This window comes from Caretta caretta, chromosome 3 (genome assembly GCF_965140235.1).
Source record: "Caretta caretta isolate rCarCar2 chromosome 3, rCarCar1.hap1, whole genome shotgun sequence".
In the NCBI taxonomy this organism is placed as follows: domain Eukaryota; kingdom Metazoa; phylum Chordata; order Testudines; family Cheloniidae; genus Caretta; species Caretta caretta.
The window spans coordinates 98,694,348-98,708,505 of NC_134208.1; the positions used below are offsets into that span (position 1 = coordinate 98,694,348).

The 14,158-nt window shown below is 40.0% G+C and overlaps 1 protein-coding gene across 14 annotated transcripts in view; it reads right to left on the bottom strand.

The window, feature by feature from the left end:
- The window catches only part of PTPRK (protein tyrosine phosphatase receptor type K), a 615,152-nt gene that overhangs the window by 211,228 nt on the left and 389,766 nt on the right, over positions 1-14,158 (bottom strand). The window lies entirely within an intron of this gene.

Here is a 14,158-nt window from a genome sequence, read left to right on the forward strand (position 1 = left end):
AAATCAAGATTTAATGTACAGATACAAAATTACAAAGTTTTTTGGAGATATGTTTTATTAAAGAATCAGATAATTATCAGACATCCGGAAACACTGCAGACTGTTCCCACCCTTGTGCCAAGGTTAGGTGAGTACGTACTCACATAGATTAGTTAGTTAGTTAGATTATTATGTGTTTATACTTCTTTTGTAAGTGTTGATCAACGAGACGCGCTGAGTGCTACGATTACAGAAAAGTGTGACGGAAGATGCAACATTTAAGATATCACAAACAGGTATACTGCCAAAAAAATAATGCTTTTGTTTACTGATATATTAAGATATCGCAAGACATATTAACCACTTAAGCTCATTTCTCACATAGGCTCCCGTTACCGGTACATTTGTACGTGCACCCATATCACTCTGGTGGACTTATTTTATATGTCATCTGTTCAACGGTCTTTTGGTAGTGTTGTCTGTCATTTTAAATTTACTGAAAAATATACAGTAAACAGTTTTGCATAAATTAGGAGTGATTTTTGTGATATATCCAGAGTGATTGGAAAATGTCCAACACAACTTTGGGGGTGAATCCTTAGGTCATTTTAAGAAAAAATGTTTCTGTGAACACGTGTCCTAAATTCTTTCTAAGAGAGCTACAGTCCCTTCAAGGAGGCGATCAAAAGTTAATTTCTGATTAATATCTCAAAACCACTTTAATATAAAGTAATGAAATTATGTCTGCGTCTTAGCGTTAGTATGTGCTACCATATTACTTTATCCAAAATTATTTAAACCACAGGCGTCTCGAACTGGCAGTTGGCCATTTTTATTTCATATTTCAAGAAAGGCTGGTCATTGATTTCCCCTGGCTATGAGCGGTAATATGTTCCATAATAAGTTGTTAATTTTTGGTTATTGTTTATTATGTTTAAAATGTATGGTTCCAAAGTTGAAAAATAAGTAAAACTGTTTGCATCATTCTAAAATCTAAGCAGATTAAAAATTTTAAACAGTTTTCTCGGAAACGGTTAATTATACAAAATAAATTAAGAGTACCATTTTAATGCATGTTTTAGCATTAAATACTATTCCAGGGTCATACCTGTTAAACAGTCGAAGATTTAAAACATATTAAATAAAATTGGCCAAGTCCCCCCAGTTCACAACACCTGTCGTTTAAAATAATTTTATTTGAATGATGTTACATGATAGAACGTTGGAAATAAACTTTAACAAGAAAGCGGATTCAAATTGCAAGCACAGTCATTTTAGCAAAGAGAGCAAATTTTTGGAAATATATTTTTCTTTCATCAGGCTGGAAACATTATACAAGATAGTGCAAATAACAGGTTCAATCTTGTATAATCTATTCAGGCTGATGAAGCAAAAAGATATTTCTGAAAATTTGCTCTCTTTACTAAAAAGGACTGTGCTTGCCATTTGAATCTACTTTCCTGTTAAAGTTTATTTTCAACCTTGTAATGTGTAGCCTCGTTACTCCCCAACAATTAATGTTGTAGAACAGCGATAGCACATACTAACACTACGGCACATACCAAATTTCATTGATATATCTATATTAAAGCGTTTTTGAGATCTTCATTAAAAACTTGGAAAATATTTTGAGTATTTTTATCACAAAATTTCATAAGAAAAACTAACTTCAATTTCTAAATAAAAATATATATTATGTATATTAAAATACTTCTTACTTCATTAAAACTGCAAGAAACATGTTAAAATATTAAAATATACTTTAATAATAATTTTGTGTGAAAAGAAAATGCGATCATTTTTGTCCAGAAAATCCAAAATAAATTCGAAGTACCTTAAGTGGTTAAGATATCACAAGCAGGTACATTATAAAAAAAATGTAATGCTTTTGTTCACTGCTTTTTGAAGATCATAACAAGAAACATTTGGATGCGGTAGCAGCACAAGACGATTTGGCCATGGCTTCAACAAAAAAATCAAATCTGCCGCCCATGATTGATAGCCGATTTACGGTAAAGGATCTAAATGATGTCTTTACCTTTGAATTTGAAAAGCCCAAATTTGGGCTTTTGGGAAAAGCAAAGAAGAAATCGGCAACATGCAAGGTGGAAAAGGAAGTGAATGGCGAGCTCAAACCACGTAGCTTCAAGACAAGTGAAGCAAGTTCCGTGAAAAGTTTCAACCTTTGGCAGCATGTAAAACATAACCATCCTGAAAACTATGCGGCTCTGGTTACAAAAAAGGACCAGGAAGAGGAGGCAAAACAGAAAGCTGACACGGCTGAATGACGTTCATCTGGCTCTTTGAAAACTCCTGGAGAAAAGTTTTTTTGCAGAGCTTCATCTGAAAAGAAACCCAAAATTGGGCAAACAAAACTTGACTCATTTTTGAAGTCCACTAAGGTTACAGTCACCATGGATGCCAATACTTTCCGTGAACGCCGCTCACTACCCTCAGGCTAAAGAGCAAAGGATTCCAAAATATTGCAGGTGAAATGGGCCGGCAGCTTGGCGTTTCGACAGAGCATGAAGCGGTTTGTTATTTAGTTGTCAGCACAGCTGAGTCTAGTCGCGAAAAGCTCAAGAAAGCTTTGGAGCAAAAATTGTGCTACCTGAAAATGGACATAGCAACCCATGGAAAGAGAAATTTCCTTTCAATCAATGCTCAGTACTAAAAAAGAGGAAAAGATAAAGCTCTGGTAAAAACCTTGGACATAATCTACACTGAAGGGCGTCACAATTCTTCGTAAAAGTCAAATAAAAGCTATTTTAGAAAAATTTGGGATCAGTGAATTGCAAGTGCTGAGCATCTGCGTTGACAATGCAGCAAACATGAGCTGTGCCATCAAAAATTTCAGGAGGATAATGAAACCACTGCTACCTCTGAGAACAGGGATGTGGGCAGAACTGAAGCTATTTTGCCTGATAAAGGAACTAAAGGAATGGATGAAATCGAACTCAACATGGATGCTGTTGCACAATGGGTTAATGACCCTAGCCTCATACTTCCAACATGGCTTCATGAGGACGACTCGAAAGTCCAACTGATGAGGTGTGGTATTCACATTCTTCAGTTGGCAATCTGGGATGGACTGAACAAAGAACATGAGAAGAAATTTCTGGCAAAAATTCGACAAGTCGTTGTCAAACTACAAACCTCAAGTATTCAAAGTGTTCTGCTTGGTCTACATGGGGTAACTCAATCATTGGATACTGTGACTCGCTGGGGTTCAACATTTGCGATGATTGATCGGCTTCTCGTTTTTCAATCTTACTGTGAACAAATGGCTGCTGCTGGAACAAGAGAACTCAAGTTAACAAAAGCTGATTGGGACGAAGTGAAGAACCTGCGAGACCTTTTGGCAAAGCCAAACCAAACAACCGTGAATCTTCAAGCTGTCGATGTAACCCCGGGAGTTTTAATGAAGGAATGGAGAAAACTGTCAAAATTCTTGGAAGAAAATGGTGGACAAATTGCAGAACGAATTCTATCCTCCATACAGAAACGTGAAGAGAAGTTTTTTGACAATATTCATTTCCTTGCTGGAGTTTACGTTGACCCCCGGTATCGGATTCTTCTGACCTCAAAGGAAATACCAAAGGCAAAAGGAAGGGCTCCTTGATATTGCTCGATGACTCAAAAAACAAAATCTATTCCTACATTTGAACTCTGTGAAAGAGGTTGAAGAAAACGAAACATAACAAAAGGAGTCAACAATCGAATTTGCGGCTTTGGAAAGTTCACATCCTTCAGAAATAGCAGGCTGTTCTCAAACTTCCGTCTCCACTCTGAACTTCTTCGAGCGTCCATCTCTGAGACGTCTTCAACCATCACAGGGAAATGGAGATAATTCAAGCACCAATTCTTCAGAAGATGATGCCCTCAAAAAGGAATTGGATAAACAAGAAAGACGCCGGCGAGTTTCTGCGATTCATAATTGTAATGAAGCATTATTTGAGAGAAACTTTCGGGAAGATTGTGAGGCAATGGAGTCTATCGGTAGACTAAAAGTTAAGTCTGTTTTTGAGGCCATTCACAGCTACCCACACTGCATTCAGGTTGCCTGTAGAATTGCTTTGAGCATGCCAACAACTCAAGCTAGTGTAGAGCGACTGTTTTTGACTTTAAAGTTAATTTTAAATGATTTGTGGCAGGCTATGAAAGACAACTTGATTGCTGCAATAATTTTTTACAAAATGAATTATGAATGATTCTAGTTTGTATCATTGTTGATGACATTTAAATTGTTTTAAAAGTCTGAATAAAAATAATGTTTTTTCAAAATTATGGTATGCACTTTTTTATTTAGTTAAAAATTAATTTGAGTAGGAGCACGGAACAGAGTCAGAGCGGAGCTGGAACAGTCACTATTGGTGCTGGAGCAGAGCAATTCAAAAATGTGATTGTTCCAAATCCCTGTTTTGATCAGGGCTTCTTCAGGATTAACCAGATATGTGCCACACTCTACAGCACAGTAGGTGTCTATTGTCTAAGGAACCGATGATCCAAACTGCCAAATAGAGAGATATTGTGCCTGGATGCAAGATCTGCCCACAGTAGATTGACACTTATAAGGAGGTTTGAACACGATTAACAATAGCCCCATAGGGCCTCTGACACATTTAGATTCTCTTACCTTTTACTTCTGGTGTCTTTAAGTGTTCCCACTGCTCATGACACCCTCCTTGGAGGAAGTTACATTACCAAAGCAGAAATCACCAGGGATTCTGACTATAATTATGTCTGCTACCACATCTTCCACCCTCCAGTTCAGCAGTGGAATTTAGCTACATAGCAATATGGGGAATTGTGTTCTTACTGATATCCAGTGACCCAAATATATGGGATGATTTATGGTACCACACTTCTATCAGCTGGTCAAGGCTCACATGGGGAATTGAGGAGTGGACTGACAGAGCTATGGCTGGTTGGGGCTTGCAAAGGGAGATGATCACCATATTTGGGGTCGGGAAGGAATTTTCCCCCAGGGCAGATTGGCAGAGGCCCTGGGGGTTTTTCGCCTTCCTCTGCAGCGTGGGGCACGGGTCACTTGCTGAGGGATTCTCTGCATCTTGAAGTCTTTAAACCACGATTTGAGGACTTCAATAGCTCACACATAAGTTAGGGGTTTGTTACAGGAGTTGGGTGAGATTTCGTGGCCAGCATTGTGCAGGAGGTCAGACTAGACCATCATAATGGTCCCTTCTGACCTTAAAGCCTATGATTATATGAAGTTGGGGAGAGGGGAAATAAGAGTGTTGGGGATGGAGATATGTTGGGGAGTTGAGATGCAGAGGAAGGAAGCAGGATGTGTACATAATGAGAACGACTTTGGAATTCAACCCCAGACACATTGTGAAGCCTCATCCTGGAGAGATTGTACTTAACGCTGTACTTTCAATATGGAAGGTTCTGTCTTTTTTTTCTAGATTGTAAAATGCCAGAGGCAGGGACCCTGCCCCATTTCTGTTTGTATAATACTGACTGGGACTACTGGGTACAAGTGCAATATTAAATATTAAATATTTAAGGAGATCTGGTCAAATATTGTTCAAATTGTTCTTTTAACCAAAAAAGGCCTTTTTTCTTTAATTAAAATTTTTATTTATTCTTATTTTCTAACAAAACCCCTAAAAATGAAAACATTTCTTGGCTTTCCATCAAAAAGCAGAAACATTTTAATTTCTTTCCAAACTTTTTGCAAAAAACATTTATCATTTTCCAACAAGCTCTGTAAATGATAAACACTAAATCATAAGAAAGAGGAGAAAGGAGAAATAGAGGCATACAGCACCCCATGACTCTAATCTAATCTAGGAAGGCAGGCTTCCTAGCACAGCTGGATCTCTTCCCATCCTTGAACATAACAGGGCACACTGTGTTACCTATTCTGACAAACTGCTATGTGAAGATGACTAATTTCTGAACATGGGCTTTACTAGTGATTCCTTCAGGGACAGCTCATAGTGGTCCTGTAATCTTCCAGAAAAAGGTGAAAGGCAGCTGGGAAAATCAGATACACATCACTCCCATAGGTTCACTATTTCCTAACATAATTTTCCTGATCTTGTCAATACAGGGCACAATATTGTCTGTCAGAAAATGTACTGCACAACCTTTGAGCTGAAGCAGCAAAGATTCCCAAACCAGTTCATTCTATCAGTCTCAGACCCCAATCCCTACTCTGGAGGTCTCTGCCTCCCCACTGCCACAGCTCCTTCCCAGGCTTCCAGCCCCCGGCTCCCCCAGCTCCACCCACTGGATCTCAGTTGCCCACTCTGAGACCCATCCCTAGGAGTTTCTCAACACCTCTCCTACTTCCTAGGAGTCTCTGCGTCCCTCGGTACTGGGGAACCAGCATTGGCAGCAACATGACTGCATCCCCATCACAGTGCCCTAATGAAAGGGAGAAGGAAGAATAGCAATCACTTCCTCCTGCCCTGCAGTCTGACCTGTGACTGGAAAGCTCTGGGATGTAGTCTGTTAACTAAATAGTCCATGAGGGAGGAAAGGAGCTGAAGAGGAGAATGAGCAGGGTGATTCAGCTCCAACAGGCAGGGCTTGCATCAGAGGACTGCTATGCTCCACTTCTCCCAGCCCCATATTTGCATCATCTGTGTGAGAGGGCGGGGGATGGATTTGCCAGCAAATGCTGACCTCACTGCTAGTCAGATCTGCTCCATCTGTGTATACTGGCTAACAATTAAAGACATGTTCCAAGGAAGGAGGACAACCCTTCAAATAAGCCAGGGGTCTGAAGGTCACCAGCCACTGGAGGATAAGGTGTGTATTCTGGTAAATTTTAATATTTGTACAGTGGTTCACGCCTGTAAGGAAATTAAATATTATCACCCCCCCCCTTTTTTTAAATTTATTTTTACCACGGGGGGAGTGCGGTGGCAGGAAGATAAAGTAACATGCCAAAGGTACATATTTAACAGTATCAAAATCAGGATTTAAAATGTATTTCCCTGTTCAGTCTGGAGGCTACCAAACTACTGCAGGCTACCTGTACCCCTTCTAGTCAGGGGCTACAATGGTTGCTTAACAGAAGACTCTGACAGACAACTGGAAAGGAGCTTGCAATCATCCTAGTTCTATCAGCAGAAGCCTAGGGAGCACTGGTCTCCACGAGCATAAACTTATTTCAAAATGCCCACAAAATTCTAGGGCGTTCCACAGCTATGGGTTTTATGTATGTAAGAATGGCCATACTGGGTCAGATCAAAGGTCCACCTAGCCCAGTATCCTGTCTTCCGACAGTGGCCAATGCTAGGTGCCTCAGAGGGAATGAACAGAACAGGTAATCATCCAGTGATCCATCCCCTGTCGCCCATTCCCAGCTTCTGGCAAACAGAGGCTAGGGATACCTAATAGTGGAGAATGTGACTAATATGAATTTAAGGGAAAAAAACGCAGTGACGAACTTTCAACACTAGCAATTGGTTTAATATTTTGAAGACCTCAAGGTTTTCTTCACAAGAAAAGTGCTAAATGGTGACTTAAAAAAAAAAAAAAGCAGTTTAGGTTATACGTTCCATTTACTGGTACCTTGCTTGTATGCCCTGATATTGTGGAAGTCAGAGTCGTGGGCACAGAATTTAGTAACTGACTAACTTTGGAGGGAATTGAATCCAGCCTTCCTGAGTCAGAAGGAATACCACTAGAAGCTGGTCTTGGAAAGAAAGCAAGCAAGAAAGGAAAGTGTCTCAGATGGATTCCTCTCCTGGCAAACCTTCCCCACAGAAAACTAAAAGTAATGCACTCCAATAAAGCACAACACTTACTTGGACTGGCTACTTCTTTTAAAGTGATTGCTTATTAAATAAATAAAATAGAGGTGAAATCTGCTCTAAGTAATACTTTTTAAGTCCCCTAAAAACTGTCAGCTACAGAATACTGATCTAAAACATGCACACACAAGCAATTACAGGTTTTTGCAGGTTTTATGCATTTTTAAGTGAAAATTCTCTTTCAAATATCACAGAGCATTTTGGATGCCTTTGCCTCTTTACTATTTAACAGCAGAAACTTTCAGGTTTAAAATGTGCAAAATTATTGCTCTTATAATCAGAAAACCATATTTATCTAAAGTAATGAAAGAAAAATACTCGAGGCATAAAATGGCTTCAAACTGAGATAGAACCTCCAACCTCTGTTTCCTACATATTATATAAACCCATTATACACAGTCCGTATTTTTATGAATTTTTCTTACTTCAGCTTACTTTGTCTTTTTTATGGATATGCTTTAGAAAAAATAGTTTATAGAGCTCATATGTAGAATAAGGATTAAAAATGCACAAATTAAAAACAAAATTTTTAGAAGACTTAAATATTAGTTTCATTTGTCTGCTTATTTCTATGTATGTTAGCCACTGTACATACTATACACTTTCTTGGTAGTAAAGTGAGAGAAGGAGGTCTTTACCTTTTTAATCTATGCATTCATTATAAGCTTTCAACCCTGATCTATCTTTGTTGCAAAAAAAAAAAAAAAAAAAAGGGTGGGGTGGGGGGGACCATCATTCTGGGATGTATTAGCAGAAGAGTTGTAAGCGAAACACCAGAAGTAATTATTCCACTCTCCTCCACACTGATAAGGCCTCGACTTGAAAATTGTATCCATTCCGGGCAACACACTTCAGGAAAGAAAAGGACATGAGATAATCCAGAGGAGGGCAACAAAAATGATTAAAGGTCTAGAAAACGTGACCTCTGAGAAAAAATTGGGTTTGTTTAGTCTGGAGAAAAGAAGACTGAGGGGAGACATGATAACAATCTTTAAATATATAAAAGATTGTTATAAAGAGGAGAATGATAAATTGTGCTCCTTAATCACTGAGGACAGGATAAGTAGTAATGGACTTAAATTCCAGCAAGTTAGATTTAGGTCACACATTAGGAAAAAACTTCTTAAATGTAATAGTAGTTAACCACTGGAACAAATTACCTAGGGAGGTTGTGGAATCTCCCTCACTGGAGGTTTTTAAGAACAGGTTAGACAAACACCTGCCACGGATGCTCTGGATCAGAGGTTCTCAAACCAGTGGTCTGTGAGCTCCAGTCAGGTGGTCCAGGGATAGTTCCCTCTAAGGTGCGCACCTGGGCAGCTGCTCACGAGAGAATAAAGGGCCACCCACCTAATTAGTGGAGCCGTGCAAGCATGGCTCCACTAATTAGGTGCCTGGACCCTGGAGAAGACGCACATGTAAGGTGAGGTGGTGGCCTTGGGCGGGGAATAGGGAGTAGGTGGGAGGTGGCAGTGGGGTGAGAAGAGGGGGTGGGGGGATTTGGGACGTGCTGGGCTGCGGTGGCCAGAGAAAGAGGCCACTTTCCCCAGCTCCAGAGCTGCGGCTGCCAAGGAGAGAGCCCCCTCCTTCTCAGCCCCAGCTCGGGGGCTGCCGCGGTGGGGGAGAGAGGGAGAGTCCCCCCCTCCTTCCCAGCCCCAGCTCAGGGGCTGCTGCGGCAGGGGAGGGAGGGCAGGCACATCCATCACATTAGAAAGGTAAGACCACTGATATTAAAATATGAATTGTGTGCTTTTATTTGTAGAACAAAAAAAGGTCTTATTTTTTTTAATATATAGCGCTTTTATCCAAAGTGCTTTACAATAGTTATCTAACAGTACAAACAACATTTGGAAAGATCATTAAGTGGTTCACCGAGACCCTCAGCAATTTTCAAGTTCTACATTTCTATGGAAATCCTTAGCCTATTAAGGTTTATACCATGCTCATCACAATAGTAACAGAATCTCTCCCTTCTTAGCCTTTTCCTGTTGTGTTGAGACGCTACTTACCAAGGCATGCTCAATCCCCGCTCCGCCCCAGGCTCCGCCCCCACTCCACTTCTTCCCCCAAGCCTCTGCCCGCACCCCTTCCTGCCCTGCCCCCATTTCTTTTCTACACCCCAAACCCTCCAGTGCCTCTTGCATGCCGCTGAACAGCTGATCAGGGTGGCAGGAGCGGGGACAGAGGAGGAGTAGCTGATCGGTCCCACTGACGGGCAGAAGGCCTGGGGGGGAGGGGAGGAGCTGAGCACCCACTATTTTTTTCCCATGAATGCCCCAGCCCCAGAGCACCCACAGAGTCGGCGCCTATGCCTGTAGCTCTCCTTTATCCTCCTCTCATGTCCAGGTTTGTCCCATATGTGCATTTTAGGGAAAGTAGACTCATTCCAAACAGCTAGTCCCAGCCTTAGACTTAGTACCCACATATCTCTGCTGCAACTGCTACCACAGGGCTCTTTGAAGCGAGTAGGTTTCAAAGATAGGCAGAGATAGATTAAAAGGAGCCTGAATTACTTGCAAGGGATGTAGCTGGACTAGAGAAAGAATGATGGAGAAAGAGGATGAAGATGAGTAGAGATAAAAGACCAACAGGTTTGACTATCTTTGCACATAAAGCCTGTAACATTTTTTAAGAAAGACCATGACTAGGATGACAAGTGGGAAGAGGATGGAGGAGGAAAAGGACTAGGACAGGATGGAGATGCCAAAGGTTGAAGGAAGTGTGCCTGGAGATACAGAAGCAGGGTCTTGAGTACACTCCCTTCAGAGCCAGGAACAGAACTTAGTATTCCTGAGTCTCTGCTGCCAATCTAATGGTAAAATGTATGCCTCGTCTTCCACAAAGAGAATGAAAACCTACTACGAAAGCTCATGCTCAAATAAATTGGTTAGTCTCTAAGGTGCCACAAGTACTCCTTTTCTTTTTGCTACTGGTATCAGTTATTCTGTTAGCTCAAGTGGCAGTGGTCTGTGCTATGCATCTAAACGTTCCAACCCTGCTGATGAACCATGTTGGCATCAATACTGTGGCACATGATAAAATTTCTGGTTTTTTAATTTGCATTTTTTTAAAGCTAGGAAGTTATACACACACACACGCAAAATTAAAGGAACATTAACGTTGCAAAGTCAGGCACTGAAAAGTTAGGACATGCCTGAATTAAGAGTTCCTATGTACTACTGGACACGTCACACAAATCACGACTTTTCACAAGTGCCTGCCAACTGTGTGTGCCGCATTTTCTGAGTGTCCAATTTGTGTCAGCTGGGGTCTCATTTGCAGAAGTGCTGAGCATTCACGCCCGCATCTAAAGTCAATAAGAGCTATGCTTTGAACAAATAAAAAATGTTACAAAATACTAAGTTCTCTAAAGAATCAGGACAGGTCTATGGCTCTCAACTCTCCATTTCTAAAACAGGAATAAAAATACCAGCTTGCTTCACAGGAGTGTTGTGAAAATAAATTAATTGTTTGTGAAACACTTAGATACTATAGTGATGAGCACCATAGAAACGCCCAGGAAGAAGTTAATAATTCTGCATTCAAAGCAGGGTTTGAACGATGTGCAGTCACTAAGGCACATTTAATGATGAGGACAAAACAAAATATTGAGTATCTGCTCAATTTGTGAGCACTATCCATCCTGGGCACTGAATGAAGCAAGGGTCCCGAGGAGAAAATAGTAAGTGATCACATAATTAAAGGCTGTCACGATGCATACCCACAAGGGAGCCAAATTAAGGTTGCAAAGGAAGCCTTAATTTTGGCTTTCTCTGAATTCTGAGAGCTTGACTTTGCAACTTTAGTAATGATCTTTTAATATTTTTTAAAAATGTGTAGTGCATGTATTTAAGACTTATAATGATAGCCATGTGACAAACTGCAGAGTCACGCAATATGTATAATTCTTCACTGTATTCTCTACACTCTCCATTTGTTTCTTTTAAAACATCATTGGAAAATACATGCATAAAAGCTGAGGTAAGATAATGTTACAGTTGCATGGTTAAGCACTCAAAAGTCAAGAAATGCCAAAGTTATGATTGTATGTGCCACCTTAACTCTGCCCCTTTGTGGATCTGCTTTGCAACAGTCACGTTAGATCAGACGCTATTTATCAAATAATATTTTTATCTACAGTTGTAGAAAAACTGTACATGTGTAATATCTTGTAGTACTGTCTACTACTGTGTGCCAGAGCCCACCAAAATAATTTACCCCAAAGATACTCACTTCAAGTATACTTGTACAATGCATTGTATTAAACATACAACAGAGCAATCATGAAAATTTGCTGTCATATATAACCCCACTGAGGTTTGTAGCTATGTTACAGTGACAGTTTACTGCCTCCTCTGCCACTGACTTTCACCTAAAGAAGGCTGTGCTGTACATGCCAAATTCACCTAACTTGCTTCAGGTTTCTGTGGTGTGACCACACCAGTACAGGTGACGGGTATGTTCACAAAGGTCTATTAATCTAAATCATCAGCTAAATTAGCTTTGTAGTTAACCTCATCTCCTCCTAAATAATGCCTAAGGAAAGTGGTACTATTGATTGAAAGAAATGTATACTAAATGGCTTTCCAGCAGCTCACCAGGTGGGCTACTAAGAAGCCAGGTAGGTTTCCAATGGAAACCTGCCTGGCTGGTAGTGTTCCACCAGAACCCTACCTGGGTTCAATCAGACCTTTGTTGAAATCAAATGGCCACTGCACAACATTTCGATGTTGACAAGTCAGCAACTTCTGATTCAGAAATATTTTGTCAAAATTTTTCCTACATACTCTAATGCTCATCAACATATTAAAATGCACACTTCAGAGAGAACAGACATGGTTAGGATCTCACATTCTGGTTTTAATCAGTAGGTTAGGTTTGCACCAACTAATTATCACTTTTAAAATTAAGTGTTTCACATCAAACAACAACAAGAATACTAGGTTTTTTAGATGAACACTATATTATTTAAGTTTTACCTCTTCCTGTTCATAAAGAAAATGTAACCATTCAGTTGCGACAGTAATATCTGGTAAAACACACTCAGAAATAAAGATAATTTACTACAAACTGCATTTTATCAGTATGTAGAATACCATAACAATATTCCTGAAAAGCAGATTTTGAGTCATGTAGCTGTGTGCAGAGCATCTCTACAGTTAGGCATTGCAGACATATTCTTCCACTGGGCGCGAATTAAAAAAAAATTGAAATTTGGAAAGCAAAAACAACACACACACACACACTGCTGGAGAGAGGGAGAAAAAAGGATTACCTCTTTACCCTAAAATGGGGATTACTACAGAAACAGCAGGTTTCATGACTTTCAGCACCTACTGGAGTACAGACTCCAAAACAGTAGGTTTCTTCAAGGGGTTGAAGATTTAGTGCGTTTCTAATAAATAATAAAATAAAGACAATCAAAAAAGGAGTCTCTCCATCCAGCCTATTTTAGACACCACTCTAGCTTACCTCACACAACTGAGTAACTAGTTCCCCATTTCAATCGCTGTTCCAGAACCATTCACAATATATTAGCTGAGTTCCCGCACAGAAACAACTTGACAAGCCACAAGCTGAAGCAATATGTGTCAAAGAGATTGAATTCCACTTTCATATTAGTACAGAAGATGACAGTGCATGATTATTGCTTGAAGCATGTGGTTATTTAGGGGATAATGCTAGCACCTTAGCACCGGGCAGTAATGGAAAATGTCAGTCTCGTTCTCATTCCTTTTGTGACAGTCACTTGCGATGTGTCTTGTTACACTGCTAGGTCATCTCTCTCTTCAGGCACCTCAAATATCACCTAAGTTCAGAATACATTTTTGAAATGAGGACATTATGGTTTGTCCCTTGCTAAATAGCTAGATATTTGCCTTACAATGCATGAGAAGCTGAATTTTACTCCGTTAAAATTAAAACATTAAAATTAAACTTGTGTCTCAGGAATTTTGTTCTGTAACAATCAGAGTGAACACTGTTGATTAATGTTTTAGATGTGAAGTTTAATTCCTTTAAAGAAAAATATTTCAGTGATTCAGTGTTTAACATTCAAGGTGCTAAATTAACTTCTATTAAAAATTTAAACTGAAGAACTTCAATGACACCTTCCTACTCCTTTTGATGACATCAATTTCTTCTACACATAGTCTGGAGGTACTATCTTCTTCCAGCCACATAGTCTGGCCCACGGAATATCTGGCAGGGGAAATGCAAGCCAGCAATACTCACACTGAGGTCACAAGACCCCTTGCAGATTCACTGCAGTGGCCAAGTACAAGAATATATTTGTTATATTGCTTGAAACCTATTCTTCTACTTTCCCCTGCACCCAATATGAAATAATCTACGGACATAGGATTGGGGGGGGAGAGGGGCAAAGG